The sequence below is a fragment of the Rattus norvegicus genome, chromosome 4 (assembly GCF_036323735.1).
Source record: "Rattus norvegicus strain BN/NHsdMcwi chromosome 4, GRCr8, whole genome shotgun sequence".
Lineage (NCBI taxonomy): Eukaryota > Metazoa > Chordata > Mammalia > Rodentia > Muridae > Rattus > Rattus norvegicus.
Window position 1 is genome coordinate 182,131,379 of NC_086022.1, and position 13,951 is coordinate 182,145,329.

Here is a 13,951-nt window from a genome sequence, read left to right on the forward strand (position 1 = left end):
CACAGAATGCTCTACTGATGTTACTACCATTGCTATTAAGTCCATGTAATACTAAATTTTGGATTAGGTGAGATAGAGTGAGCCTACAGACATTTCAATGGAAAAACCAAAGGCATTAAGGCTTCTAGCACAAAGAGAGAAAAGACAAGGTGACACACTGATATTAACAGTTTAAGAAATGTTTATTGAATGCCTTTCCACTTTCTTGACTACCAGACTCTAGATGTACAAGGAGAAATGGAAAACAGCTTGCTGAGTATACAAGTAAGAAGTGGTCCTTGACTTGTCACTGAACTGGTAATAAAAGTATACATGTGTAAAGAAGCATCAGATTTATCTAAGAGAAACACACCTTGTTTCTGCAAAGAATGGGTGGGGTGGAAAAAGATCAGAAGAGGTGATCTTCTCAGGATTACAGCCGTTCACTAATGATTTCAGGTTGCCCAGTTCAGTGGATTTGTGTCAAGATCCGGTTGACACTTCCCACTTTGATTAGAGATTAAAGACAGTTCAATTTTGTTCCATGGAAGGAAGAGAAAAGCAATTCCCAACAAATGCCCCTTGTATGAAGAGTAGAAGTTGCCCACAGACTTACACTCAAAGATTAGGGTACTGGGCAGTAAAACATCTTGGACGTATCTAGTTCACTCCCAGATTGTTACCACTTGACTAGTCCCAAGTAAATAGCACACATTCAATAAAAATTAAGTGAATGTTGTTTAAATCATCTGAGAAGTGTGCTATCTGTTGACCATTTCCACGTAACAGTCATGACAGTCTATACAACTACTCTCCCCTTCAAACAAAAACCTATCAAGTATGTGTGTGTGTCTTCCCCTCAGGAAAAGGACAGCTTTGATATAAGGATGTCGAGCGGCTGAAAAATCAACCATCTTTAACAGAATATGAATGAACTGCTATGATAGAGTGATTACAGGTGCTATAGTCCCAGCGCCACGGATCTTCAAAATTCAGAGAAGCTTTCAGCCTAGTAACGTTCAGGAACTTGAGAGTTCTGCTAAGCCAACAGGACCAGACAGCATGTCAAACATTTCTTGAGCAAGTCATAGTGCCAGGTGCTTTATTCAGTTCTCAATTTTTTTTGGTTGCTTGTAAGAGGCAAAGGGAGCAGAAGGCTCTTCTGTGGTAGATTCGAGTTCTGGACAGGAGAAAGATTTTGATTTGGTATGTGGTTTGATGGGTCTGCCACTAAGGGAGAGTGAGAACCCTTACTAGGAGGTAGATCTTGAGAAAGGTCAGGAAAAGCATTAAGTCGAAGCCAATCTATCGCAGAGAGCAATTACCTGAGGATCACTCAACTAGGAGGTTCTTCTTGTGCCCTAGCCTGCTGAATCTCTTGTAGGAGGAATATTTAGTGGATAGTTTGTTTTGGCTCAGGACAAAGTTTAAGGGACGGATCAGGATGGTCAGGGTAGTGAAACCAGGTTAGTCCATTTCACAGGTTAGGTCTCTCTCCAGATGAGGCTCAGCTGGCCTCAGCTTGGGGGTCATGTGATGCGACCGCGGATGACTGGAGCGCCGCGCGCAGGCCTGGGCGGGCCTAGGTGGAAATCAACTTCCGGTGAGGAGGTTCTGGACGCCGGGTGGTGCGTGGGCTGCCCCAACGTGGGTTCCCGGACCCGCAGTCACCGGGAGGGGGGTTGCGTGTCCCGTGTCCCGGAGCACGTGCCTGAAAGCCGGGTGTGACGCGCAATAGCGCGGGGAGCACTGCGGCGGCGGCAGGAGCAGGTAATCGGGTGCTCGCCGTCAGGGTCCGGGTCTCGGCCGCGGGTGGGAACGTGGCCGAGCTACCGCGAGCCGTGAGGTCTCGGCTGGGCCACTCGTAGGGCCTAGGTTAGGGAGGCATCCCGCTCCCGCCCTCGTCCTCGGAGACTTGCACTTGCGTGGTCCCGAGTGGAGAGCCATAGGAAGTGCGCTCCCTGGCTGTGCCGCAGTTGCCCTGGCGGAACGGAAGTGTTGACCCAGTCGCTGTTCCCGCCGGCACCGAGCGGCGCACCCCTTCCGGTCTCAGACCTTGGGAAGGCGCGCTGGAGTCCTCTTGGAGATCTGATCGCAGGACACACCCACAGCGGCATCTCGGGTTCTTTCCCGAGAGGAACACCTTGCGAAGCGCGTGGCCTCTGTCTGTCACACACCTTTCCCCGCCCCTAGGATGCGGCGCCTGCGAGGCCGCCTCCGCCGGAGGGAGCTTTGCACAGGAGTTGTTCCTTGCTCTGGCAGCTCTCTGTTGGTGAGGCCACAGCGCTCTTGGTCCTCCTCTCTGGGCTCAGCTAAGGTCCCTTAGAGGCCGCCCACGAATTCCGACGTCTCCCTCCACTGTGCAGACACTGACACATCGTCCGCTCCGAATCCTTACCGCCCGGCTCGGTCGATGGTGGTAGAACATATTTGCTGCGTGGTTGAGGGATTGCTGTCTTGTCACTGGGTGGGTCAACACTCACCGCAGGATTTAAGACAAAAGCCTTCAGGAAGGGGCGACAAGCAACCAGGGAGAAGTGCACTTGTGGTCCTTTCCGCCACACTTTCTGTTGATTTGGGGGCTGTCTGTTCCTCACCTGTTGGGATAAATGGCTCAGGGAAGACGCCAGGCCCGCTACACCTTCTTGGTGCCCGTAGGTGTTGTGATAGTGGAGAATTGCCTGGTGAGCGGTCAGGAAGTTTGGTGTCCCCTATGATAGCTAGGAGGAGTTTCAGTGGGCTGGGAAATGTGAACTGGTTGCCTAGCAACATCATACTCCAAATGGAAAAAAAAACATAAAACAAAATGAGAAAGTCCAGGATTTTTGAGTTTTTAAGAAAAATACTAATCTTCATAATACTTGAAAGAAAAAGAAAACTTTAAAAAATCACCCAGCGAAACATCTGTTGTTCTCTCCTTTCCTCCTTCTATTCCTCCCTCCCTCTATCTCTTGTCTCTGTCTCTGTCCCCCACATTCTGGGTGTGTGTGTGTGTGTGTGTGTGTGTGTGTGTGTGTGTGTGTGTGTAAAAGAGCCTGTCATTATCTTGTCTCAAGCTTGAATGGACAGAACTTTGCTTAATGGGACACTTTATTGAACACACAGCTACTATAAGATTTGTAAAGAATATAGAGTTTTTATTAATAAAGAAAATTTTGAGGGGAATCTCGATGACACAAGACAAGTGGGAATCGATTGAGGTGGGCTTCTATTCATGAAAAAGGAGAAAACAGTTTAAATTCTATGGTTCACAATTACAGAGCACCATTGCTTACTGGTTCCTTAAAACTTTCCATTAAGTTTCGTCATTTCCTGTAAAATTAAATTTCTGAAAGGCCACTGTATTAATGTGTTTGTTAATTTGGTACATTTTAGGGTTTGGTTTCTGGTTGTGTCTCCTTCAGTTTCCAGCAACTTGGGTTTCCGCTTGTTTGAACTAGAGTTGATGCGCATTTTCCCCAAAGGGCATTTTTTTCACTTTAGTTCAGGGTAGACCTCCCAGTAACTCATTCAGTATGTCTTCCTGTGCACTCTGACAAGTGCCTGGTCATATAACATCACCACGGTTTGCTCGTTGGGATGACCCAGGATGGGTACAGATTCGGATTCATCCTCTGTCCAACTTTAGCTCTCTGGATTTGTGTAAGTGGAAAGATTCAGTGTAGCCCTTTGTTCCTACCTTCCCCCCCCCCCCCCAGAATGCTTTTCTAGCTCACCCTCTGGGCATCTGTGCCCAGACTTGGTGTCTCCTTGAAAAGGGGGAATGTTACCTCCGTCAGTGAGTAGACAGACTACAATGTACTCACTCACTAGTTGGTGGGCGTTTAGGTAGTTCCTGAGGTTTGTATTTTGGGGTGAAGCTGTTATAAAAATGCATTTTGGGGTAATACTCATATTTAAGTCTTAAGAGAGATTAGTTCTCTTTTTCCTTGGTTCAGTGTTGAGTGGAGGGTGAACCAGGCGGCAGGTGCATGGCTAATGTTTTACCATGGTGGCTGCTGCTGCTGCACTCCTGACAGTGAGATGCACGGTCCATGTTGCTGTGCATCAGTCAGTCAGGTCTTGGCATCGTAGCTCCCGCTTCAGCTACTTTGGAAGGTGTTTCCTCATGACTCAGTGAGTTTTCGTTTTTTAAATTTGAGACATGGTCCCAATTGGCCCACTCTGCCTTCAACTGGCTCCATAGCCGAAGCTAGCCTTGAACTCCTGATTATCCTGCTGTCACCTCCTGAGGCTGGATCACAGCTGTGTGCCTCCATACCTGGCTCTCACTGATGATTTTATTTGAGATTCTAGTTAACTAGCGCGTAAGGCATTTTCCTTTGCTGCTGTTTGCAATGTGTTCTTTCAAGAGGCGTCTTTCCAAAGTGTTTTGTGAGATTTTACTGCCTAGTTAAAAAATCTTATACAATGTGAGCACAAACTTTAGTTTTACACACACACACACACACACACACACACACGTGTAAGTATTTATGTCCACAGGTGTTTTCTTTGAGTCTGCCATTTTCTCCTTTTCCTGACACGTGAAAAGTGTGAAACTTCCATTTTGATAAAATCCATTGAGTCAGTTCTTTTTTCTTTTTTAAAAAATAATTTGTACATTGAGTTTGCAAAGAACTTCCGTTTTTCTCTAGATCCTTTCTAGTTTTAGGTATTGTACGTAGGAAATGTTGTCGGATACTTTTATAATGCAAGGTATAGGCTGTAGCTTTCTCTGCGCCTTTCCTTTACAGATGGATGAATTTGGTTGCCTGCATCTGAGGGAACCTTTCTTACTGTCCTTCAGCAGGATTCTCTTTGGCATTTTGTGAGAAGGCAGTTCACCGTGCATGTGCGGCTCTGTCTCTCTGGGCATTCTCTTCTCTTCCATCATTCTGTGTATCTCTCCTTTGGTCCTGACCACTCTGCAGTGCAGTTTTATAGAACGTCTTAAAGTCAGCAGGCTTCATCCTCTAGCTTGGTTATTTTTCAGATAGTTCCAAGTGCTGTAGCTCCTTTTCTTCCTGTGCAATTCTTAGAGGTACTTTGTGTGGTATAGGGATTTGGTTAGGAGTGCATCGAAGTTATAAATCCCTTTGGGGCGACTGGCACCTTAGGTGTCTTCAGTCTGCTAGGTGATTCTGCTTACGCAGGACTTAGGTTTCCCTTAATGTTTTTCAGCTTTCAGCATAAAAATCTTGCTCCTGTTTTGTTCCATTTGTATGTGCGTTCGTTTGGTGCTACTGTAAATGGTATCCAGGCACACGTACATTCCTAGTTATTGCTATAAATAAGTTGATGTTTACATGTTCTTGAACCCTACAGCGTTATTCAACTCACTTGCTAGTACACGTGTCTTTTTATGGACTCCTTGGGATCGTCTCAGTATTCACGTATTCCATCCACCCAGCAGCTTCATTTCACATTTCCCAACCGTTTGCATTTTCTTGTTTCATTGCACTGCTAAGACTCCTAGTAATGCTGAATAAGAAGTCAGGAGACATTTGTGATGGTAATTTTCTTTAAAGAAAACGTGTAGTCCTTTTTTATCATTTTGATCAGATTGAGGAAATTGTCTTTGACTCCTGGTTTGTTTGGAGCTTTTAAAATTCAATCATAAATGGTTGTTGTATTTCTTAGTCTCTTTGTAGTAGAAGTCACTGTTGTCGTGGTAGAAAAATAACCCTGTTATTCTGATGAAGCAGCTGCTTACATTTTGGTGCTCCCATATTGTTTTTCATTGTGAGGTTTATTAAGCAAAATTATAAATGCTTTCTGTTTTAATCCCCGTTTTTGATGTCTTGCATTTTGAGTAATTTAATTTGCTAGGGAGGTTTTGTACCTCGGCTGTAATGTTGTGCTCTATACACATTTCATTGTTAGTACAATTATAAATCTCTATCATTCCCTCAATTATAAGTCATTGTCACTCAGTTATAAGTCATTGTCACTCAGTTATAAGTCATTGTCACTCAGTAATAAATCATTGTCACTCAATTATAAATTATTGTCACTTAGTTATAAGTCATTGTCACTAAGTTATAAATCAAATTATTGTCATTCAATTATTCACTATTGGAAATAACATCATGTCTGTCTTCCCCCTTTATTAAAATGCAATTTCTATGAGCTCTTCCCAGTTTTGATGGCGTTCTCTAGTAAGTTCAGGGTGTGTTGTTTTGCTGATTGCTCCCCCCCCCACCCCCATGTACCTGCACACACTGTGTTCTTTGTTGATTATTGTTTGTCTTGGCTTTTCTTTTCTTTTTTTTTTTTTAAACTGGACATGTAAAAATATATTAATGTTCTCTGGATGTTTGCTCATTTCTCTTCCTTGGGATTCGTTTGCATAATAATCTTGTTTTTGATATATTTTGGAAGCCCTGTGTCCTCATGTGCAGCCACTGAAGTCTGTTTAGATTAGGGGCCACACAAAATTATTTCCATCTATGCATAGAGCATCTGGCCTTTGCCAAGGATCTCTGAATGACGGCACAGGGTCGCAGTGAGCAGATCGTAACTGCCGTAGTCTTCGTTTGCCACTTGTGCAGAGCCAGAGGCAACGCCTGAGGTCTCTCTCTAGAGTATGCATGCACATACGCATGCACACACAACCCTGAGCATGCATACAGCTTTATGAACAAACATGCCCTTTTAGATTTTCAGGAAGGTGTTGCATCTTTTAAGAATAATTCATAAATACTGGTCTCTTCCAGTTCTTATCTTTGTATGTTAGCTAGCTATGTGTGCATGTACATGTTAGCTAGGTATGTGTACATGTAGCTGTCCCCACCAACTCTGGCTGCTGCGTTTTAAAAGGGCAGCCCTGTTTGGTTTTTGACAGACTCTATTCTGGAGAAAGGTTACTGTCCTGGCAACCTGAGCGAGATCAAATGCAGGTTCTCGCAGGAGCAGCAAGCAGCTGGACAGGTCAAGAATGGCATCTTCTGAGAACAGGCCTTTGGAAGAGTTCCTGGGTGGGTCCCAGGCTGCCGGGGTTCTCTGTGCATTGAACCCACTGTTTTCTCTGGTCATGAGTGCTGGGGAGAACAGGGTGAGGGTAGGAGGGCCCACAGGGTCAGAGCCTCTGTTCTGACTGGCAGGTGATTTTTGGACATAAGCCTACTGGGTTATAGCAAGCCTTAGATTGGTGCTGAGTCATGAGATTGTTGACTGGCAGTTTTGCTAAAGCCTGGAATGAGCTCCCCTCTTAGCAGGGTGCCGCAGAGGGGAGGGGTCTCTAAATGTGGAAAGACTCAGTAGAGTGGGAAGTAGATCTGGTGAGGTGGGACAGACACTGCTCACTGTAATAAACTCTGTGTCTCCGTCATGAGTGTCACCAGTGGTGAGGTGGGACAGACACACTCCTCACTGTAATAAACATTATGTCCTCATCACAAGTGTCACTAGTATGTAACGACAACCAGAGCCCATTTCCCCATTTTGTAAATTTTCATGTTTTAGTTGCTGAAGGTAACTGATTTTACTTTTCCCCATTTGATAGAATGTTACTGTGATGTAATATCTGAGTGTCATAATTAGCTTATACAGGTACACTTTTGCAGAAGGGATTCCTCTCTATAGACCCTTGATAGGATGGGTCTGTCCAGCCAGTGTGCATGTCTTCGACATTCTGTGTGGTTTAGTCTGTATCTTTATAACTGAGGAGGACTGAATGGTGTGCTGATGTAATGAAGCGATAGGTTTTCATTTCCCAGTGGCCTGTGCTGACATTCGTTTCCTTATTTACAGAGCTCCTGGGAAGCAGGACCACAGCAAGCTCAGAGTTCCACGTCCTTGTTAGGTAGGCCCAGGGTGTGTCCTTCTGGTTCTTCAGTGTAGTTGGGGCTAGGTTTTCTCTTGGTTACTATGGCAGTACTCCCCTTTTGGCTGGTATAGTCATTTTATGTTCAGTATAAAATATAAAACACCGACTAAAGATTTACACACAATTTAAGGTATTTATATATACAAGGAGAGGAACTTGAGCAAATAAAAACGAGTGTCATTCCTGTCTCCCAGGAAGTAACATTGTTTGAGTTTAATTACATTAATTGACTCAGTAGCGAAGCAGGGCCAGCTGGCACTCCTATAGGACACTGCTGACCTTTGAGCACATGAACAGCACTGTGGGAGCGTGCAGGAAAGTTTGGTTCACTGAGGTGTCACTGTGATGAAGACCACGCCCATTCGAGTTGTCAGAGTTAAGGCATGAAGGTGTGTTTCTGAAAAGAACTTTTTAATGTAACATATGAGAGAATTGTGTTCTACTGGATTTTATTTCATATATGATAGAAGCTTTATTAGAATTGGTGACCAATTACTTACTAGGTGTGGAGGTAAAAAAATTACAGGTGATTCATGCTAAAGTCAGAATCACATGAGAAGTATGTGCTGAGGACTCTGGTATTTTTAATTCAAGGGAAATGAAAATTAGTGGTTAGAATAAGTTTTATATCATCTTGGAAAAATGTGAGCAGGCAAGTACTTTATGTGTTTCTCTTGGTGAACAGTGTGTTTTCTTTTAAAGAGACACTATTAGCAGGTCAGACCTTTGGTAGGCGTGTAAAGTAGGATCTGGGAACTCCAGTCTGAAAATTAAGGACAGGGAAACTGAGAAGTGTGGAGATTCGCAGTTGAGATCTGCAGGGTTGGTGGAGCGTTCACGTAAGGCTCAGTTCTCAGTGCTGCTCCCTCAGATCTTCCAGGACGTCACAGTTAGGGCGAGAGAAGTTTAAGTCTTTATAGGAAGTGCGCTGATTGTGAAGGAATGGGGTTGGGGTGGGATTGGCATCTAGAGACGTACTACCCTGAATCTATTTGATGACATCTGAAAGTTGGAACCAGGAGATAGGACGAAGCCCTGATGGGCTAGGAGCACACCCTGAATTGAGGTGAATGACCACTCCATGTCCCTCCTGAGAAAACCGCACTAGGCATGCCTCAAGGACTCAGGATCTCCCAGCACTCTGCTTCCATCAGTGCTTGGCTAGAGGCCTCAGTCAGCCCATGAAGGTGACAGAGCATGCCCTGTGGGGACGTGCTGCGTTCTGAAAGAGCTGTGTGGGCTTCATAGTTGACACAGAAAGAAATCTTAGGCATGTGTGATGGAATCGACAGCCACAGTATAGCCGGGCAGTGGAAAGAAAGGTCAGACTGAATTCATCGGTGTGGGTACATTAAGCCTATACTCTGCAGAACTGTGCTACTTCATCCCACGTATGGACCCAGATGCAGTTTCCCGAGCAGGTTGGGAATGCTGTACCTGCTGTGGTCTGGTGGCCAAGTTGGAATCTGTAGGCTTAGGGAGACAGGAAAGTGAGTCTATGTGTCACTTAAGGTTACTCACCGTGTTTGGGAGTGGTAGAGCATACCTGTCATCCCAGTGCTGGGCCAGCCTGGGCCACATGAGATTCTGCCTTAAGCAGAGATTTACTCACCAAAGTTCCTGGGATCCCTGACATCCTGGAAGGACCCTGGGTTCGTACTCAGAGGGCAGAGCTTGCAGTGGGAATTGCAGCCAGTGATGGGACGACTGAGTGCAGCACTCAGTCTTTAAGGATGAGATGGGCGGACTTACAAGGATATCCAGCAGAACCGTACAGAACGGTCTGGCTTCTGCAGACTGACGGCTTATCGACTCTGGTGTTCCCACGAGTGAAACTGAGAATTGATCTTCATAGGCAGAAAGGTTAATGTGAGATAAGATCTACAGCAGAATGATAAAAGACAGCCAGTCGCAGCCCTCAGTCAGTTCCAGGCCTGGGTCCCAGTCAGCCATATCCTTTGTACAGCTGTCAAAATTTAGACTTTCAATTTCACCCCCAGCCTTCCCAAGGGCAGCTGCACACTACGTAAACTCACAAACATACCTGTGGGGAACTACTGGACTCTGATAGTTTAAGACTCAAAATGTCTTTATGTTTGACTCTGGTTATTTCTAGTGGGGCTCATGGGTCACCAAACTCATCCTGTGTTCACTTCCCCAGTTTTAGCAGGCTTAAGTAGAGTCCTGTTTTGGACTCTTAATCTGTGCAACCCACTCACTGTTTAGACCAGCGACTGAGCTTTGCATTGGTGAGGCCCCAAAGAAGACGGTACATCCAAAGCCTCATTTCAAGAGGCTTGAACGAGCACAGTTACTAAGGACTTGAGGGTAAATGAGCAGTGATTACCACCAGGTCCTCCTCAGTCCCCTGCTTGTCCTGTATGAAGGACAAACCAGTGTTGAAAAATGCCAGTTGGTTATTACAAATAATCAATCAGTACCCTAGAGTATTACACACACACACACAGACACACAGACACACACACACACATACACACACACACACATACACACACACACACAGACACAGACACAGACACACACACACACATACACACACACACAGACACACACACACAGACACAGACACACACACACACAGACACACACACACACACACATACACACACACACACAGACACAGACACACACAGACACACACACAGACACAGACACAGACACAGACACACACACACACACACTCACATACACACACTCACATACACACACACACAGACACAGACACACACACACACAGACACACACACAGACACAGACACAGACACAGACACACACACACACACACAGACACAGACACACACAGACACAGACACAGACACACACACACACACACACACACACACACACACACACACATACACACACACACACACCCCATGTACCTGTGATTCAGGCCATCAAGGTTCAAGTAGGTTTCAGGAAGTGCTGCAAATGCCCACTTTGCTGGACCGCTCCCTGACGCTGCCTGACTCCGCCCACAGCTTGCATCCACAGCCTTATGGGTAGTTTCCTTAACACCCTTTGACAGAGGAAATAAGAACTAAGGCCTGGTATGTGTACTATTCATGCACTACCCCAACAAGTTTATCCCAACACAGCACATAGTGCTATTGGGACTCTTCTGAGTAGTGGCCCTGGGAATCCCCCAGCAGCAGAACTGTGAGGGCTACTTACTCACTGTGCCTTGAAGGAAAAGTGCAGATGTGCGTTTGCAGACTGATTTATGAGTTGTGGCCAGTGTTTGGCTAGGTGGTCTGTGGTGTACGGAGAACAGGATTAGAAAACTGATGGAAAGAAGCCGGGGAGAGAAGTGTGTGAGCAGACATGTCCGGATGGGCAAAGCATCCTCAGGATCCTCGTGCCCCAGGTACTTGTCCCGAGGGGTGATGCCAGCAGAGAGGATTAGTGGTTACGTGGAGAGGACAGCCTGTTTTCTGGTCCGCTCTCCTTTCAGGGGAAGAGCCATACATACTATGAGCCCGCCTCCTCCTCGGCATCCGCAGTGCTTCAGTGGGTTCTGGCTAACTCGGTCATCGTAAAAGAGATGGCTGCTGGGTGTGTAGCACTGTGGACTTCCACTCACTGAGGAGCGCTGTGAATTTGTACTCATTAAGGCTGATCTGCATGTGGCCACTGCTGAAGGTACAGTCTGCCAGCAGTGCCCATTGGTAGGAAGGCGCTGATACAGAACCATTCCCTAGGACGGTCAGCCAGCTCCCCAGGGACAGGTTGATTCCATTGGGCCGCCTGTGCTGTGGAAGGGGCAGACTTCCGTTTGTATCGGATAGACTTCCGTTCGATAAAAACGGAAGTCTGCCGATGTGGATGTTCCTTCCTGTATGCAGTTTTGTGGAGACTACTGCCTATGGGTTACAGAATTCCTTAACCACTTGTGTGATGCTCTACACAAGTGTTGCGTCTGGTCATTGAACCTGTTTCATGGTAAATCTGGTCAAGGAACTCCATGACTACAGGAGTATGGCAGTGGCCCCAAGCCCATGGGGTTCACTGACTACTATTTTCCATGGTATTTAAAGTCACGACTTGGTAGAATGGTCTTTTGAAGACTCAGTTACAATACCAGGTTCCTGGTCGAATCGTGAAGGGTCCAGACAGGATTCCCCAGGAGTCCGCCTCTACTTTCTGTCAGTGTCCAGTGCGTGGTACTTACTATTCCTCCCCTTGTGAGGATTCACAGGATACAAGGATCAAAAATGGAAATAAGCTTGGCTGCTATTTTAGTGATGTCAGGAAGGCTTCTGTTTCTTGTTCCCGTGATCTTATGCTTGCTGCTCTAGGGGTCCGAGTACCAGAGAGAGGAACATTGCTACCAGAAGGCATAGCAGTGATTCTGATGAACAGCTAAGGCTTGCTCCTGGTCCCTTCAGACTCCTGCCTCTGAATCAGTAGGCAAAGGAGAGAGATGGATCCTGTCAAGAAGTTGAACCGCTGTTTGGTAGTGAAGGCCCAGGGCCCAGGGTCTTCATGCTGTCCTGCTCAGTGGTTAAGGTTTGCAGAAACTGGCTCTGTTCTGGCCTTGGAGCTTCAGAAGGATTAAGGTTGTCCTGGTAGGTTAGTAGTCAGAGCCAGTTGAAGCAGCTGCTCATCTCCAAGGGACTGTGGGACGGGTAGTGGAGATGGCAGTTGTTATATAGACTGAGCACGTGGCCAGACACATGCAGCAGCTACAGTTGTACATACGTTTCCTACAATCTGCAGCACATGTACAGCAGGCGTGTTTGCTTTCTTGTTCCGTGGCCTCACGGTGTGACGTGACACATTTTCACTTTACTTCACAGCACATGTCTTTTTGTCGCCATAATATTTAAGTGACTGGTAGCTCAAGCACCAGAAGAATGGATGGTACTCAGGCTTTACCTTCTCTTTGGGGACAGGGCTGAATGTGCTTCAGGTTCTGTGCAAGATGGTTGCATCGTGCTGTGTGGGGCACTTGACTAATGGCTCAGGAGAACGCATACAAGCGAAGAGTTGGCGAGGGCCGCACCTCCAGCGTGCAGGGTTGCCTGTGAACTTGCCGGGCTCTGTGGTATCCTGATGACGTGTTTGAGGGTGATTTTGAGTGACACGACTGTTGCCCTCTGCGGTGAAAGTGGGCCTCATCCAGTTCTTGGGAGAGCCGACTTGAGTGGGAGTGTTATGTCAGAGGAGGGGCAGCATCTCTGCCGACTGACCCTTTGGCTCTTCTGGTCTGTTTTCAGACTTGGACGCAAGGTCATACTGATTGTCAGGCCTGCGCTACCGTCTCCCCTGGGTCTCTAGTGTTCTGACTGCAAATCCTGGGACTTCTCAGACCTCATGAGCATGTGAGCCAATCTCTGAAGTCGGTCTGTCTTTCTGTCTGTCTATCTCCCTTTCCCCTCCTCCTGCCCCCCCCCCCCCTTTCCTTGTCTAGAGACCCTGACTTCTGGGTCTAGTTAGTTCTGCACTTCCACAGGTTGTGAGGAGAGCTCTCAGATGGGCATTGGATCCTTTAGTATCTTCTAAATAAAGCGCACAGCATTAGAGCACTAGTACTTCCTTCCAAGCCGCCCACTGCACAGCATTAGAGCACTAGTACTTCCTTCCAAGCCGCCCACTGCACAGCATCAGAGCACTAGTACTTCCCTCCAAGCCGCCCACTGCACAGCATCAGAGCACTAGTACTTCCCTCCAAGCCGCCGCCCACTGCACAGCATCAGAGCACTAGTACTTCCCTCCAAGCCACACACTGCACAGCATCAGAGCACTAGTACTTCCCTCCAAGCCGCCCACTGCACAGCATCAGAGCACTAGTACTTCCCTCCAAGCCGCCCACTGCACAGCATCAGAGCACTAGTACTTCCCTCCAAGCCGCCGCCCACTGCACAGCATCAGAGCACTAGTACTTCCCTCCAAGCCGCCCACTGCACAGCATCAGAGCACTAGTACTTCCCTCCAAGCCGCCGCCCACTGCACAGCATCAGAGCACTAGTACTTCCCTCCAAGCCACACACTGCACAGCATCAGAGCACTAGTACTTCCCTCCAAGCCGCCCACTGCACAGCATCAGAGCACTAGTACTTCCCTCCAAGCCGCCCACTGCACAGCATCAGAGCACTAGTACTTCCCTCCAAGCCGCCGCCCACTGCACAGCATCAGAGC

The 13,951-nt window shown here is 46.9% G+C and overlaps 1 protein-coding gene across 6 annotated transcripts in view; it reads left to right on the top strand.

Moving 5' to 3' along the window:
- The first annotated feature begins 1,552 nt into the window (after nt 1–1,552).
- Ccdc91 (coiled-coil domain containing 91) overlaps nt 1,553–13,951 on the top strand; it is a 172,018-nt gene continuing 159,619 nt past the window's right edge. Inside the window, exons 1-3 of one of the 6 annotated variants that reach the window (XM_063286192.1) lie at nt 1,555–1,749; nt 7,714–7,765; nt 13,030–13,134. The gene's annotated coding sequence lies outside the window, so the exon portion shown is untranslated. Of the gene's footprint in view, nt 1,750–7,713; nt 7,766–13,029; nt 13,135–13,951 lie in introns of all 6 variants that reach the window. The other 5 variants (XM_063286190.1, XM_063286194.1, XM_006237685.5 and 2 more) reach the window with 5 other exon arrangements.